The following is a 13,012-nucleotide window of genomic DNA, read 5'->3' as shown; positions in this document are numbered from 1 at the left end:
GTTTATGATCCCAAAATGCACAAGTTATTTATCTGCTTACAGGATTTCTAATGATTCCTTCTAAGACCCGATAGAAATTACCAAATCCTATGTAGAAAGATCCTCATCTGATAAAATGAATGTGTTTCTATTTGCCAATTCCCTTTAAAAGCTTACATAAACTTATTTGCAAATGATCATGAACTCATTGGAAGATACAAAAATAAAATACTATTTTAGATATGCATTGAAGCTTTCAAATGGCTTTCTAAAATTTATTATTAATAATAGCAATCATTTTATTGTTAGATTTTATTCGTCCATTGTGCTAGTGAATCATATTTTTCTGAGAATTTTTCTTTTTCTTTCTATTTTCTTTGTATTTTATTTCTTTGTATTTTAAGGTTTATAACCTTAAAATTAAATAAAGCTTTTCAGGGATGGCATTTACTGAGAGTCTATGTCCAATTTTTTTCATATGCTATCTTAAAATCTTCTTATAACCTTTTCAACAAACTTAAGTGGAAAGTATTATAATTCTCATTTTGTAGGTGAGGGAAAGGGCTCAAAGAGATGTTATCACTTGCCTAAAGAGATACAACTATAAAATTCATTAATCTATTGAACTCACGCACACCTTGATAGTACTCACTATACAAATAAATAAAGGAAAGTAAGTTTGGGATAAATGTTTTATTTTCTACCAAGTAACAAAAATATGGCAATTAACTTGGAACGACAATCTTCTGTTTAGTTTGCTTTCCACCAAAGAAGCAATACATAGTTTCTCCAAACTTCTTGAGCCTAAGACATTAAGAGAAATGGACTCTAGAAAGGGAGAAGGGAGAGTTGTGTCCTATCTTTGGCTTTCTCTTCTCTTTACCTTATAATCTGAACTAGATTTCAATTTTTCTCTCTTTTCATTTAATGGTTGACTTATGGCTTCCTACTCCTCAGGTTCTGTCTGACATGCAATATATGAATATTCTGAGCTTTGACTAAACGGAATGAGGCCCTGAAGATATTCTGATTTGCTTATTGTTCCTAGTGTCTCTCATTTGACTGGTAGGTTGGTATCACTTTCAGTTCAGCTAGTTACCATGTGAGAATACACATTTAACTTCATCAAATCTTAGACTGACATTTGCTAAAGTAAGTGGAAAATAGCATTTTGCAGGTCCTTGGTTGACTTAAGAAACTGACATTAAAAACATTGGTTAAAGACAGAATTTGTATACTCACATCCAAAAATCCTCTTCCTGCCTTCGTGCTGTCTCCCTCTCAAATCTATTAAAATTTTCCATCCTCATCTTCCTAACAAAAACCCAGGTATATTCATTCAGCCAAAAGATATAACCTAGGTTTGACAGTGACTCTCATGAAAAACAAAGAGAATGGATGGAACAAAGAAAATTTCACCCCTTCCATGGATGCCTGATTTTCCTCAGGTCCAATATATGTTTTATTTAATTGCCTGAGCTCAGGAGCCCCTGGTGATTAAATCATAACAATGTCATTTGTTCATTTGCTATTTTTCCCTGATCGACAAAATGCTGTTTCTAAAACTTTTATTTGGTTTTTCCTGGACAATTTTTTTCCTGGTGGTTGATCTCCTAAAACAAGGCAAGTGCCACTAAACTAGTTTGTCTCTGTTCCCAAGGCTTTGAGGTATCTGGGACAAACCAATTATAATTGGATCATTAACCTTTTAGATACCTACCTACCTCTTCTGACTTATTCAACCTGCCATCCCACAGTCTGTATAAAACAGGCTGTAATGAGCCACATATTGCCTTGAAAGAACTCAGAAGATTAAATTCCATTTGAATCAAGATGTTACTTTTGCTTTCTAAGCAGTATTTCCAAAGAGGAAATGATTAAGAATAAATCCAGTCCTCAGGTAAAAATAAACACCAAACAACAGAAGGCAGGAAGATTCAAATTATTCCTGATGATGAATAGCATCAGCATCAAACAGCTATTGATCAAGAACAGAGAGTTCTTTGGTGAATAGAAGCCCAGGAAAGAAAAAAGGAAGAATAAAAGTAATTTAGGAAAAGTAGCATTTAGCTGTTTCCTTCCTTCACCATTCACCCCCTCTTCAAATGAAGCCACTTCTGACCTTTCTCTTGTTTTCATTTTCTATGCTTTATGCTTAAAATTCTAAGATAATGTGTCTCAAGGCAGGAAAGCAGTTTGAGCTGTCAGAAGAGGAAGGGGAAAAGTTGCTAAAAAGATTTGAGGCAGCTAATGAGTGACAGGATGAGAAATGTGTAAGGAACTGACTTTCCTTCCAGGCTTCTTAGATTCCTGTTCAATTCCTTCCTACTAACAAGCTTTCTCCACTGTGCTCCAGCCAGGAAACCCTGAGCCCTGAGAAAGCATGCCTTCAAGCACATTGGCCAAAAGGCTAATTCGCTTCTCCGACATCTATAGAAAATATTTTTTTTCTTTTTACTAATGAAGATTTTTTCCAAAATCAATAAATATGAAACATATGTGTTAAATAAATGCAAATGAAATACAACAGGTTTTCATGGCTTAAACAGTTCCCACTGGTAAATTAATGAAACCTTAATACAGAATTCAGCCTGCCATTGTGGAAGGGTCATAGGGACAGGAGTCTATAGAGGATGAAGAGAGAACAGACCTTTTCGGAAGGCTGGAAATGACTTTTTGAGGTTGAAAAATTATTATGCCATTTAGAAGTGGACACTAAATCTTTACAGCCATAGGAATGGCTTTCAGAGATCTAAGATGTTTCTTACAGTCCTGACTTTATTTAAAGATTGCTGGAATTCTATAAATAAATAAAATATTTATAAATAATATTTCAGAGACAAATAAATGCCTGAAGTTACCAAATAAATGCCTAAACTGACCTGGCTGATGCCTGAAATTTCTCCAAAATAAACCTACTCTGTTGACTTGATGCTCTATAACATTTTGGGTGGTTAAATTTGGTTTACAGTTTAGCCTGAATTACGAGTTACAGATCCATTCCTAACAGTAGGGTCAATGGAGCAAAGAAAAGGTTGACACAACGTCGGAGAGGTCTGGAGAAGGGGACTCCACTAAGAAGAAAAAAAGGCAAAAAATCTTAGGGTGTTGACTACTTCTCAAATTGATTAAGAGAAAGACTTAAATGAGAATACTATTATACTCCAATATTGTTTTATTACGCCAGAATTGACAGTTAAACTTAAAAAATACTTGATTAAAAAACTTAAAAATACCTGATACTTTGAGCTATTTGGGGATGGTAAGAGAAAAGCTTCTGTATTACTTTAAGTTCTTTTTTCTTCCCCCCGCATTCATAGGGAAAAATTCCAAAAATACCCTGGCCTATAAAACAGATAACTATAATATGTAGATCCTATTTTTATAGTGAATCATATAACAGAGCAATAAAATACAATGAACACTATCAAGGGATTTGCACAGTGATCTTAAATTCTCAATGGAGAATGGATCCACTTCTCAATGGAAGTGACTTGCTTATTTTACAAAAAAGTTTTATTATAATCTCATGATATCAGTATAGCTGGTAAGGATTTTACAACTATTATTATTTTGCATTCTAAAAGGATTACAAAGTAGCTTTAAAGCGTACCTGAAATTTGTAATTTTGAATGACATTTGTAGAGAATACAACACTGAAAATTTTTAGATACTATTTAGCCAGAGAAGCATGTGGCCAACTTGAAATTCTGAGGAATTCACTAGTTATTTTGAAGTCTTTAAGTTAAAATTAGTAAACTTTTAAACAAAAACTGTTTGCAGCTGTAAGATCAAATTTTATACTGTATTTATGCAATATAAAAGTGGATTTCAGGAACAAAGACATTGCCCTTCTTAAAAGCATTCCTAGTTTTACATTGAAATCACAGAGGTTATGCTTTTTTCTCTATTGTATTTTGAGTTTACTGTCAAAAGAACCTTAGAGAATGTGTCTACCTAGACCCCTCTGTGATCTTTTCTTTCATTTGAAGGTTTCATGCAAAATATATTTTAATACTGGAGTTGTATAGAGAATTAGCAACTAAATATATGAGCATTAAATATACATGCCTGAAGACAAACCAAACTCATGCAAAATGTGAAAACCATTAGAACTGTGTTGCATTGGCTTCCTTTCTAATCTCAGCAGGTTGAAAGAGTAGGAAAGGTGATATTCACATGGCCAAAGCCCAGATTTTCTTCTGTTTCTAAAGAGGTACATGACAGCCCAAATTTCATGAAGATCATCAGTCAGTTTAGGTCCATCCCATATGTTTTTCCTTTTTTTCTTGGCTTTTTGACCATATTCCACCCATATTTCATAATTACTGTGTGCTCTGCTTTTATAAAAGACCCAAAATCATTCTTTCAGGGTTTTCATAATGTTCTTCATCTCTTCTTCTCAATATAACACCTGTCCCTCTTCTAGAAGGGTCTAAATATATTTTTCTAGATCAGCATTCTTCAAAATGGTGTTACATAACTGTCCTATGCAGATCTGTTTCTGAGATCTGTGTTAGAAAAGGCTGCATTCTAATTCTAGACTCTCTTCTCTTAGAGAGTCACCATACACATCCTCATATTAAGGTTTCTGAGAAAATTACAAGTAAGAAAAAACAAAACTGTTATATAAAGAAGTTTTTCTCAAATTTATTTGATTAAAAAACATTTTTTTTCCATAACACACGTGAAAATATTAGGGAAAGACATAGTAAGAAAACACTATCCTAGATTCTAATCTCTTGAACAGCTGCAACTCTTGACTATTGGCCTTTTACATGCAAACTATTTAAAAGGCATATTATTAACAAGAAGGTAATATTCAGGGCAGAGGCAGTATTCCTAATTACAGGCTGAGAGAAAGGTGTGTTTTTAATTCCTTCACATCCGATAAACATAGACTGCAGAGACTCGAGATGGCAATAGCCAGAGAGATTCCTCCACCAATATGTAAAGGTTAGTGAAGGCCTTTTAATTCCTTACTTATTTCCTACAATTACCTTAACATAGCCAACTCTTTTTTTGTTACCCACCTGAAGATTTTCTATACAGAAATAGAAGAAATCATATAAATAATGGAATATAATGAAAACTAACCAATCAATAGAATTGACCTCTCTCAACTTAATGGCAGAGTTTGAGCAAATAAGCTATGTAATAAGAAACAATATTTTAAAAATAAAAAGCACATTTAAGGTAGAGAAACACAGACCCAGATAAACAACTCCATGAAATCTACCCCTTGTAAATAGACAGCTAGCTAAAAGACTGGTCCAAAGCGGCAGCTCTTCTTCACCAATTGAATTCTCCAAAGTGATTCGAGATTCCTGAAGAGGACACAGCATATTAAAGTCAAGAGATTTTCATGCCAGGATCCTTTTTGGCTGCAGACCACACAACACAACACACAGACACACACACACACACATCTATTATGTATTACAGATTAGTAGTTTTTGTATGCTCAGAATCTCCCTTTTACATTAGGGATAATCTATTCCTATTTTTCACTGTGTTTGGGTCTAGCTATGGAGTTCTCTTTAGATTAAAACAAAGACCACTTTGAGCATCTTTCCATTCTTTACCCTGATAAACTCCTTTCCAGCTCAGGATCTTCAAGACTCTTCTCCCTCCTGACCTGGCTTCTCCTGCTCTTCAAGTTTTGGCATAAACATCATTTTTTCAGAATAGTTTTCTCCAATGTCAAGAGTTAATTTTGGCACCTATTTTATGCTTTCATTGCACACTCTACTTTTCTTTTGTAACATTTATTCCAACTATAGTTAAATAATTATTCCTACAATGATATATTTTATGATTGTCTCATTATCTAGAATATCTACATTAAGTTCCTCATTACGCTCCCCACTTCCTAGGACACCTAGCACATAGTAGGTCATCAAAAATGTATTTCTGAATAAATAACAGAATGGAATAATTACGGCATCTTTTAGTTTTAGCCTAGATGAACATATTCTGAAAGATCTTTCACTGTAATTTTTATACTTTATCACTCTGTTATTTTAATTTTATCAAATTAAATTTATCAAATTTATCAAATCCTATTCTCTTCTCAGACAGATCTTGGCAGGTTAGACAACCTATGAACCCAGACTAGGGCTACTTTCTTGCTACTACATTTCAGATAAAATTAGGACCCCTATGCCCTTTATCAGAAAGAGCCGGTGCACCAGCATTACACTTCTCTATACAGCCTCCCACTTACCTCTGACAGGAGGTTCTCTCTCCTTTCCATGAAGACAAATGTTTCCTAGCAGCTTTCAGTTCTTTCTGTTTCCAATTAGTCTCTAAAAATTGTACTTGGATGACTGCTGAGTCCAATGCAGAAAAGCTGAGACCAAGAATGACTTCTAACTTAAGGATAAGCACCCTGTAATGGGTGAGACCCCATATATTGTCAATGATTTGTATAAATATTTATATAAATATATAAAGGTATACACAGAAAAAATAAGAAATAGATGGCATTTCTTATTTCTTTAAAAAGGACAGAAATAAAAACACAAGACAGAAATAAGAAAATAATAATCCTCAGAGCTCCTCAGGTAATATGACAGGGAGATCTAGGTTGTCAGGGGTACGCACTTACATAATTTAGTGAAGATGCCACTTTAAAAACAATAATACAAAATTAAGTACAAGACTGGCATATGATAGACATATAGACCAATGGAATAGAATTCATAGTCCATAAATAAACCCATACACCTATGGCCAATTGATTTTTGACAAGAGTTCCAAGTCCATTCAATGCGGAAATAGCAGTCTCTTCAACTAACGGTGCTGGTAGAACTGTATTTCTACATGCAAAAGAATGAAACTGGACTCCTACTTTACATCATATGAAAAAATTAACTCACAATGGATCAAATGATCTAATATAAGAGCTAAACCCATACAACTGTTAGTATAAAACATAAGGATTAATCTTCATTATTTTGCATTTTGCAATGGATTCTTATATATGGCACTAAAAGTATGAACAACAAAAGAAAAAATAGATAAATTGGATTTCATTAAAATTAAAAAAAACCTTTTGTGAACCAAAGGACATTATAACGAAAGTAAAAAGACAACCTACAGAATTGGAGAAAATATTTGGAAATCATGTATCTAACAAGGTTTAATGTCCAGAATATGTAAAGAACTCCTAAAACTCAACAACAAAAAACCACCCAATGAAAAAATAGGCAAAAGACTCAAGGAGACTATGAAGATATACAAATTGACAATAAGCACATTAAAAGATGCTCAATATCATTAGTCATGAGGGAAATGCAATCAAAACCACAAGGAGATACCATTTCACACCTACAAGAATGGTTATAATCAAAAAACGGAAAATACCAAGTGTTGGCTATGACGTGGAGAATTTGTAACCTTTATATATTGTTGGTGGGAATGTAAAATGGTGTAGCCACTGTGGAAAACAGTTTAGTGATTCCTTGAAAAGTTAAATATATAATTAGCATACTACCCAGTAATTCTACTCCTAGATATATACTCAAAAAAACACACAAAAAAACAGAGACTGGAAGAGATATCTGTATGTCAATGTTTATTTCAGCATTACTTACAAGAGTCAAAAAGTAGGAACAACCCAAATATTCATCAACAGATACATGGATAAACAAAATGTGGTATATCAACACAATGGAATATTATTCAGTCATAAAAAAGAATGATGTCTTATATGCCACAACATGAATGAACCTGAAAACATACTAAGTGCAATAAGCTAGACACAAAAGGACATATATTGTATGATTCCATTTATATGAAATATAAAGAACAGGAAAATTCATATAGACAGAAGGTAGATTAAAGGTTACCATGGCTGGGTTGAGGAGGCACTGGGGAATTACTGTTTAATAGTTTTTCAGAACCCCAAACAGAAATGCTGAATGGTTACAGAATTTCTATTTGGGGCAATGAAGAAATTTTGGGAATAGATAGTGATGATGATTGCATAACATTGTGAATATAATTAATGCCATTGATTTGTACACTAAAAATTAGTTAAAATGTCAAGTTTTATATTTTACCATAACATTTTTAAACTAATATAATTAATGAAGGTTTAAATTTTCTATTAAGATCATGCATAAATAAAAGAAATTCAAAACAAAACAAAACAAACAAAACAAAACAAAACGAGGAAGGCCCATCCCTCGCTCTTCCTTCTAGGGAAATTACTGATTGCATCTTAGAGATGTGTTTACAGTATGAAAAGTATATGAATCTTTAGAAAACCCCTCAAAAAACTGAGCACAAGAGTGAATGTTTATTTAGAATAAGGAAATACATCACACCAAATTACAACTTGAAAAAACTGACAAATATCACAAAAATCTACACACATAATATTTGTATTAATTGACTGCTTGATACACCTCTAAGCTTTTCCTGTTTCTTTTTGTTCTTTATTCTTTGTAGGATAATGATTTGCAAACCATTTTCTACAGAAGGAACAGAAAGATGATTTAGTATTTCCTCTAGCATGATCCATACTGGAAAGGTCAGCTATGTGGTAAGAGTTTTCATTTCTCAGGAGCCTCAGTATCACTTCAGAGAATGTTTCTTTTTCTCCAACCATTGTAATTTACTTTTGCTCACCATCAGCTGAACCCTCCTGTCCTGCAGGAATAAGGGCACATCCTAAGGGCCATGTTCATTATCCAAAGGACTTAATTTGTGTCTCAGGTAAAGTTCTGAGCTGCCTCAGTAGATCATTATGTGGATTTCTTTGCTCCATCCTCCCTGTACACTTCAGTCTCTGAGAGGTTTCAGTGTCTTCCAGAATGAAAGAGATTTCCAAAAACATTGAATGCTGAAGTTCAAAATGACCATAGAAAGCACCTAGTCCAGGATTTTTCAAACTTCAGTCATCTAAGATCCACCCTCACAATTTTTCCATTTCCATATACCACTTTTGCTGTTATTCATTTATGTTCATTTATCATTTACTTTCCAACTTTTTACTTAGTCACACCTGTTAGTCTGGCCTAAAAATTTTATTCGTAAAATCGCATGTTTGAATTGCAACTTACATTTTTTTCCAATGGACATTAAAATATATTTATAGCTCAAAAAGGCCTCAGGTCCTGTGTGCTGTTGCAGTAGATGCTGAAACTAAGTTATAGTTACTGGAGAAGAGGACTTTTATTGGAGGACTTAATGATATAGGAATAAGAAATCCCAGTGATGAAAACTACATGGAAATTTTGTTATTTTCCAAGGCCAAAGTAATTATCCTTTTCATTAAAGTGAAGTGGTGAAAATAGCTGTGCAAGTATTTGTTTGTTTTCTTTTTTTCTCTGTAAGTGCTTTTTTTTTAACAAGAATGATGCTATTCATTAGAGTATAGCAATGCTTCGTGCACTCAGAAGTCATTTTAATCAAGTGAAAAAAAATAAAATTAGTATATATATATAGTAATATAAATCTATATAGTAATAAAGAAAGCAAGTGAGGGAGCCAGCCCCAGGGTTAATGATGGACAGAGAAAAGACCTTGTTTTGGTCACCTCCTCAGTGAATCTATCAAAACTTTCCCTCTCATTTCCTTAGTCAGTATCTACAGGTAGAAACAACCACTCTGTACTTTCTCCACTACCCTGCCTACACAGGCTTTTGCACCCGTTTAATACCTTTTTCTCCTAAAGTCTGAGAGCTCCTGGGAGCACAGAAGAGGCCTTATTCCCATAGACATCAACATCCCCTGGTGTCATGTTAAGTACAGGGGAGGTATTTAATATTGTAGAATAAATGGCCAGAAAGTTATATAAAAATATATGCCAAGAAAAAATCATTTTAGCCTACATTAATAATAATGCTGAATCAAATGGATATCATTCCTAAAATCAGAGCACTCATGATAAGAAGTGAATGAATAAGAGGAGGTAAAGACTAGAAACATTTTTGTAATCTTATATAAGGCATAGCATTAGTTTATATTTAAAGGAGACGAATGTTACCAGACTATACTATAATAATATGGTTTTAGTGTTTTCTAGCCACCAGTCTGACAGATATTGTTTGCGTTTATATGAGATTTTAAAAAAGAGAATGAAGGGGCCGCCCGATGGCACAAGCGGTTAAGTGCGTGCGTTCTGCTGCAGCGGCCAGGGGTTCGCGGCCCGGATCCCAGGCGCGCACCGATGCACTGCTTGGCAGGCCATGCTGTGGCGGCTCCCATATAAAGTGGAGGAAGATGGGCACGGATGTTAGCCCAGGGGCAGTCCTCCTCAGCAAAAAAAAGAGGAGGATTGGCAGATATTAGCACAGGGCTGATGTCCTCACACACACAAAAAATAATAACAATAAAAAAATAAAAAGGAGAAAGATCTTTCAACGTATCGAAAATGAAGACACAGTCTGAATAAGAGCAATGGACAAAGAAATTAAATTAAACATGATAGAAGCTAACTTGAGGCCAATGAGATTTAAAAATCATCTGGGTATATGCAGAACCACAGAAAAAAATCCCACATAATCATATTTAATAAACCTCATCTATTCTACTTTAACTTGGTCAACAACAGATGATTTTTAGTGCTCCTTTTCTTGAACCTATCCCCCTTCCAAATTGTCCTTTGTCTCCAATTTGCCCTCTCTTTATGGCCCAGTGTCCTGTGCCACAATCCGAAGGTCTGTGGAAGGATAAAAGCAAGAGATGCGGCAGGTAAGTTGGAGACTGTCATAGAGATGATGAATGAGAATCCTCTCTGCTGAGCCTTGGACTAAGTTCCACCACATGTGCTCTTTAAGGCCTCACCAAATCACATGTCAATAGGAGCTGGATGGCTGATATAAGCGCATATAGTGCATCAAGCAAGGATCTGCTGACCTGGAGAATATATGGTCCAAATTCAGACACAGCTGCTCCTCAGCAACTACCAAAGCACTGTCATAGAAAAATAGAGGGCCAATGTCGCCAGAACTTGTGATTTGTTAAGGAAAAGTCACAAATCTTGACTTTTATGTGAAATTTAACAATTATTAAGTCTTAGCAATCACTTATAATATTTAGGAAGCCATACAGGCCACACAAAACACATTGGTAGCTCCAATTTGTCCCTTCATCCTCCAATTTGTAAATTGTGTTTTAACTGCACCTCAGTGATATTTAAATTTTTATACAGATTATTTTAACATAGCTCTAAAAAGTTTTCTTGTGATTACAGTACAAAATATTAATACATTGAAAAATGTATTAAAATGTTCAGGAGAAGGATCACTTCTTAGCATTACATTGTACTGGACAATATTAGACGGCAAAACCCTTGCATATAGGAACTACTAACTTTTATATTTTACATAATTCATCTATCTCTCTCTCCCTATCTCTCTCTTCCAAAAAGTTAATTATGCACCTTAATTCATGGCAAATTATTACCATCAGCCTCTTATTCAATTCAATTATTTAGTATATTTTACCTATTCTCTACTCCCATTCCTTATCTCCCTAAAATAATAAACTATTCTGTTTGATGTGCATACTTCTATTTCTATGTAGTCTTATAAATTGTATTGTTTTTGTTCTTACCTTTTCAACTTACAAAAATGATATTGTGCTATGGAGCTAGTTATTTTTGCTTTCCTACTAGGCATGCTATTTTCATCTAGCCTATTGTCTAGTGTATCTGTGTAGTACTCCACAGTGTGCACCCTCCGTATGTATCTATATATCCTGAGGTTATGGATGCGCAGAGACTCTCCAACTCGCTGACACCACAAGCAACACTGCAATCAACACGTGCACGTTCCTCTGTGAACTTCTGTAAGAATGTCTTTGGGCTATATGTTCAGGACTGGGATTGCTGGTTCATAGGACATATGAATATTTAATTTTACTAAGTATTGCTTGACTGCTTTCCAGGAGGCCTGCAGCAATCTACATTCCCACGAACAGAACATGAAGGTTCCTGTAGTCCACATCCTGCCAAAAAAGTAGCGTTATCCAGGCCCATAATGTACCTAAAATGATATATCATTATATAATTTTCATTTCTCTATTTACTAATGAACAGGAGCATCTCTTTAAAAGCTTATAGACCTTTTAGTCTTCTTCTGTAAGTTCCTGCTCCGATTGTTTGCAGTCTTGTATTGAGATTTTTATCTTTTTCTTACTGACTTGTAAGAATCTCTCCTACAGTAAAAAACAAACAAACAACGTGCATTCACTTGGGGACCTCAATAAAATACATATTCTAATTCACTAAGTGTCTGGGTTCCAAAGGTCTGCCTTTTTCCTAAGCTCCCAGATGATGATGATGATGATGCCTGTCCAAGTGTGAGTCTATGAATCACATTTTCAGCGGCAAGAGTGAAGACTGTATTTGACTATTTGTGAAACTTTATTCTTATATTTATATTTTAGAGTAAATTTATTATGTTTCTTGAAGCATCCAATTGGGGTTTGAATGGGATTGATGAAATTAATTAATTTTAAAATAAATTTAGAGATTAGTGGCATTTTTTTATATTGTCATTCATCAAAGGCCAGGAAAGTCCCCCAACTTATTCAGATCATCTTTGACATTCATTATTAACTTCAGAATATTTCCATAGATTTCCTTTGTATTCTTGGTTAATCTAAGTCGTAAATGCATTGTAGATTTTGTGGATTTTCTAAAGGATATATTCTTATTATTTATAGTTGATTATAACTGGTGTAGAGAGAGAAGCTATTGATTTTATGACATTCATATTTTATCTGACAAGTTTGTTGAAAACTCTTATTAGTCCAAATAGTTTATGGATGGTGACTTATTGTTATTTTTAGGTAGATAACCTGCCCAAAATCACAATTCTGTCTTTTCTCTTTCAATTCTTACACTTCTTACTTAGCTTTTCTCAGGAAAAATATTGATCAGGACAGACATCAAATACTACGTTATATAGTAGTTGTGCTAGTGAGTGTCCTAATCTTGACCCCATCTTAAAGAAAAACATCTATATGTTTTCAGTAAGCATAATGTTGGTTGTAGACTTTTAGCAATCATTGCACT

Source organism: Diceros bicornis, chromosome 1 (assembly GCF_020826845.1).
Source record: "Diceros bicornis minor isolate mBicDic1 chromosome 1, mDicBic1.mat.cur, whole genome shotgun sequence".
NCBI classification, from domain to species: Eukaryota; Metazoa; Chordata; class Mammalia; order Perissodactyla; family Rhinocerotidae; genus Diceros; species Diceros bicornis.
The sequence above is the reverse complement of the archived record's forward strand: the minus strand, read 5'-3'. Positions refer to the sequence as shown.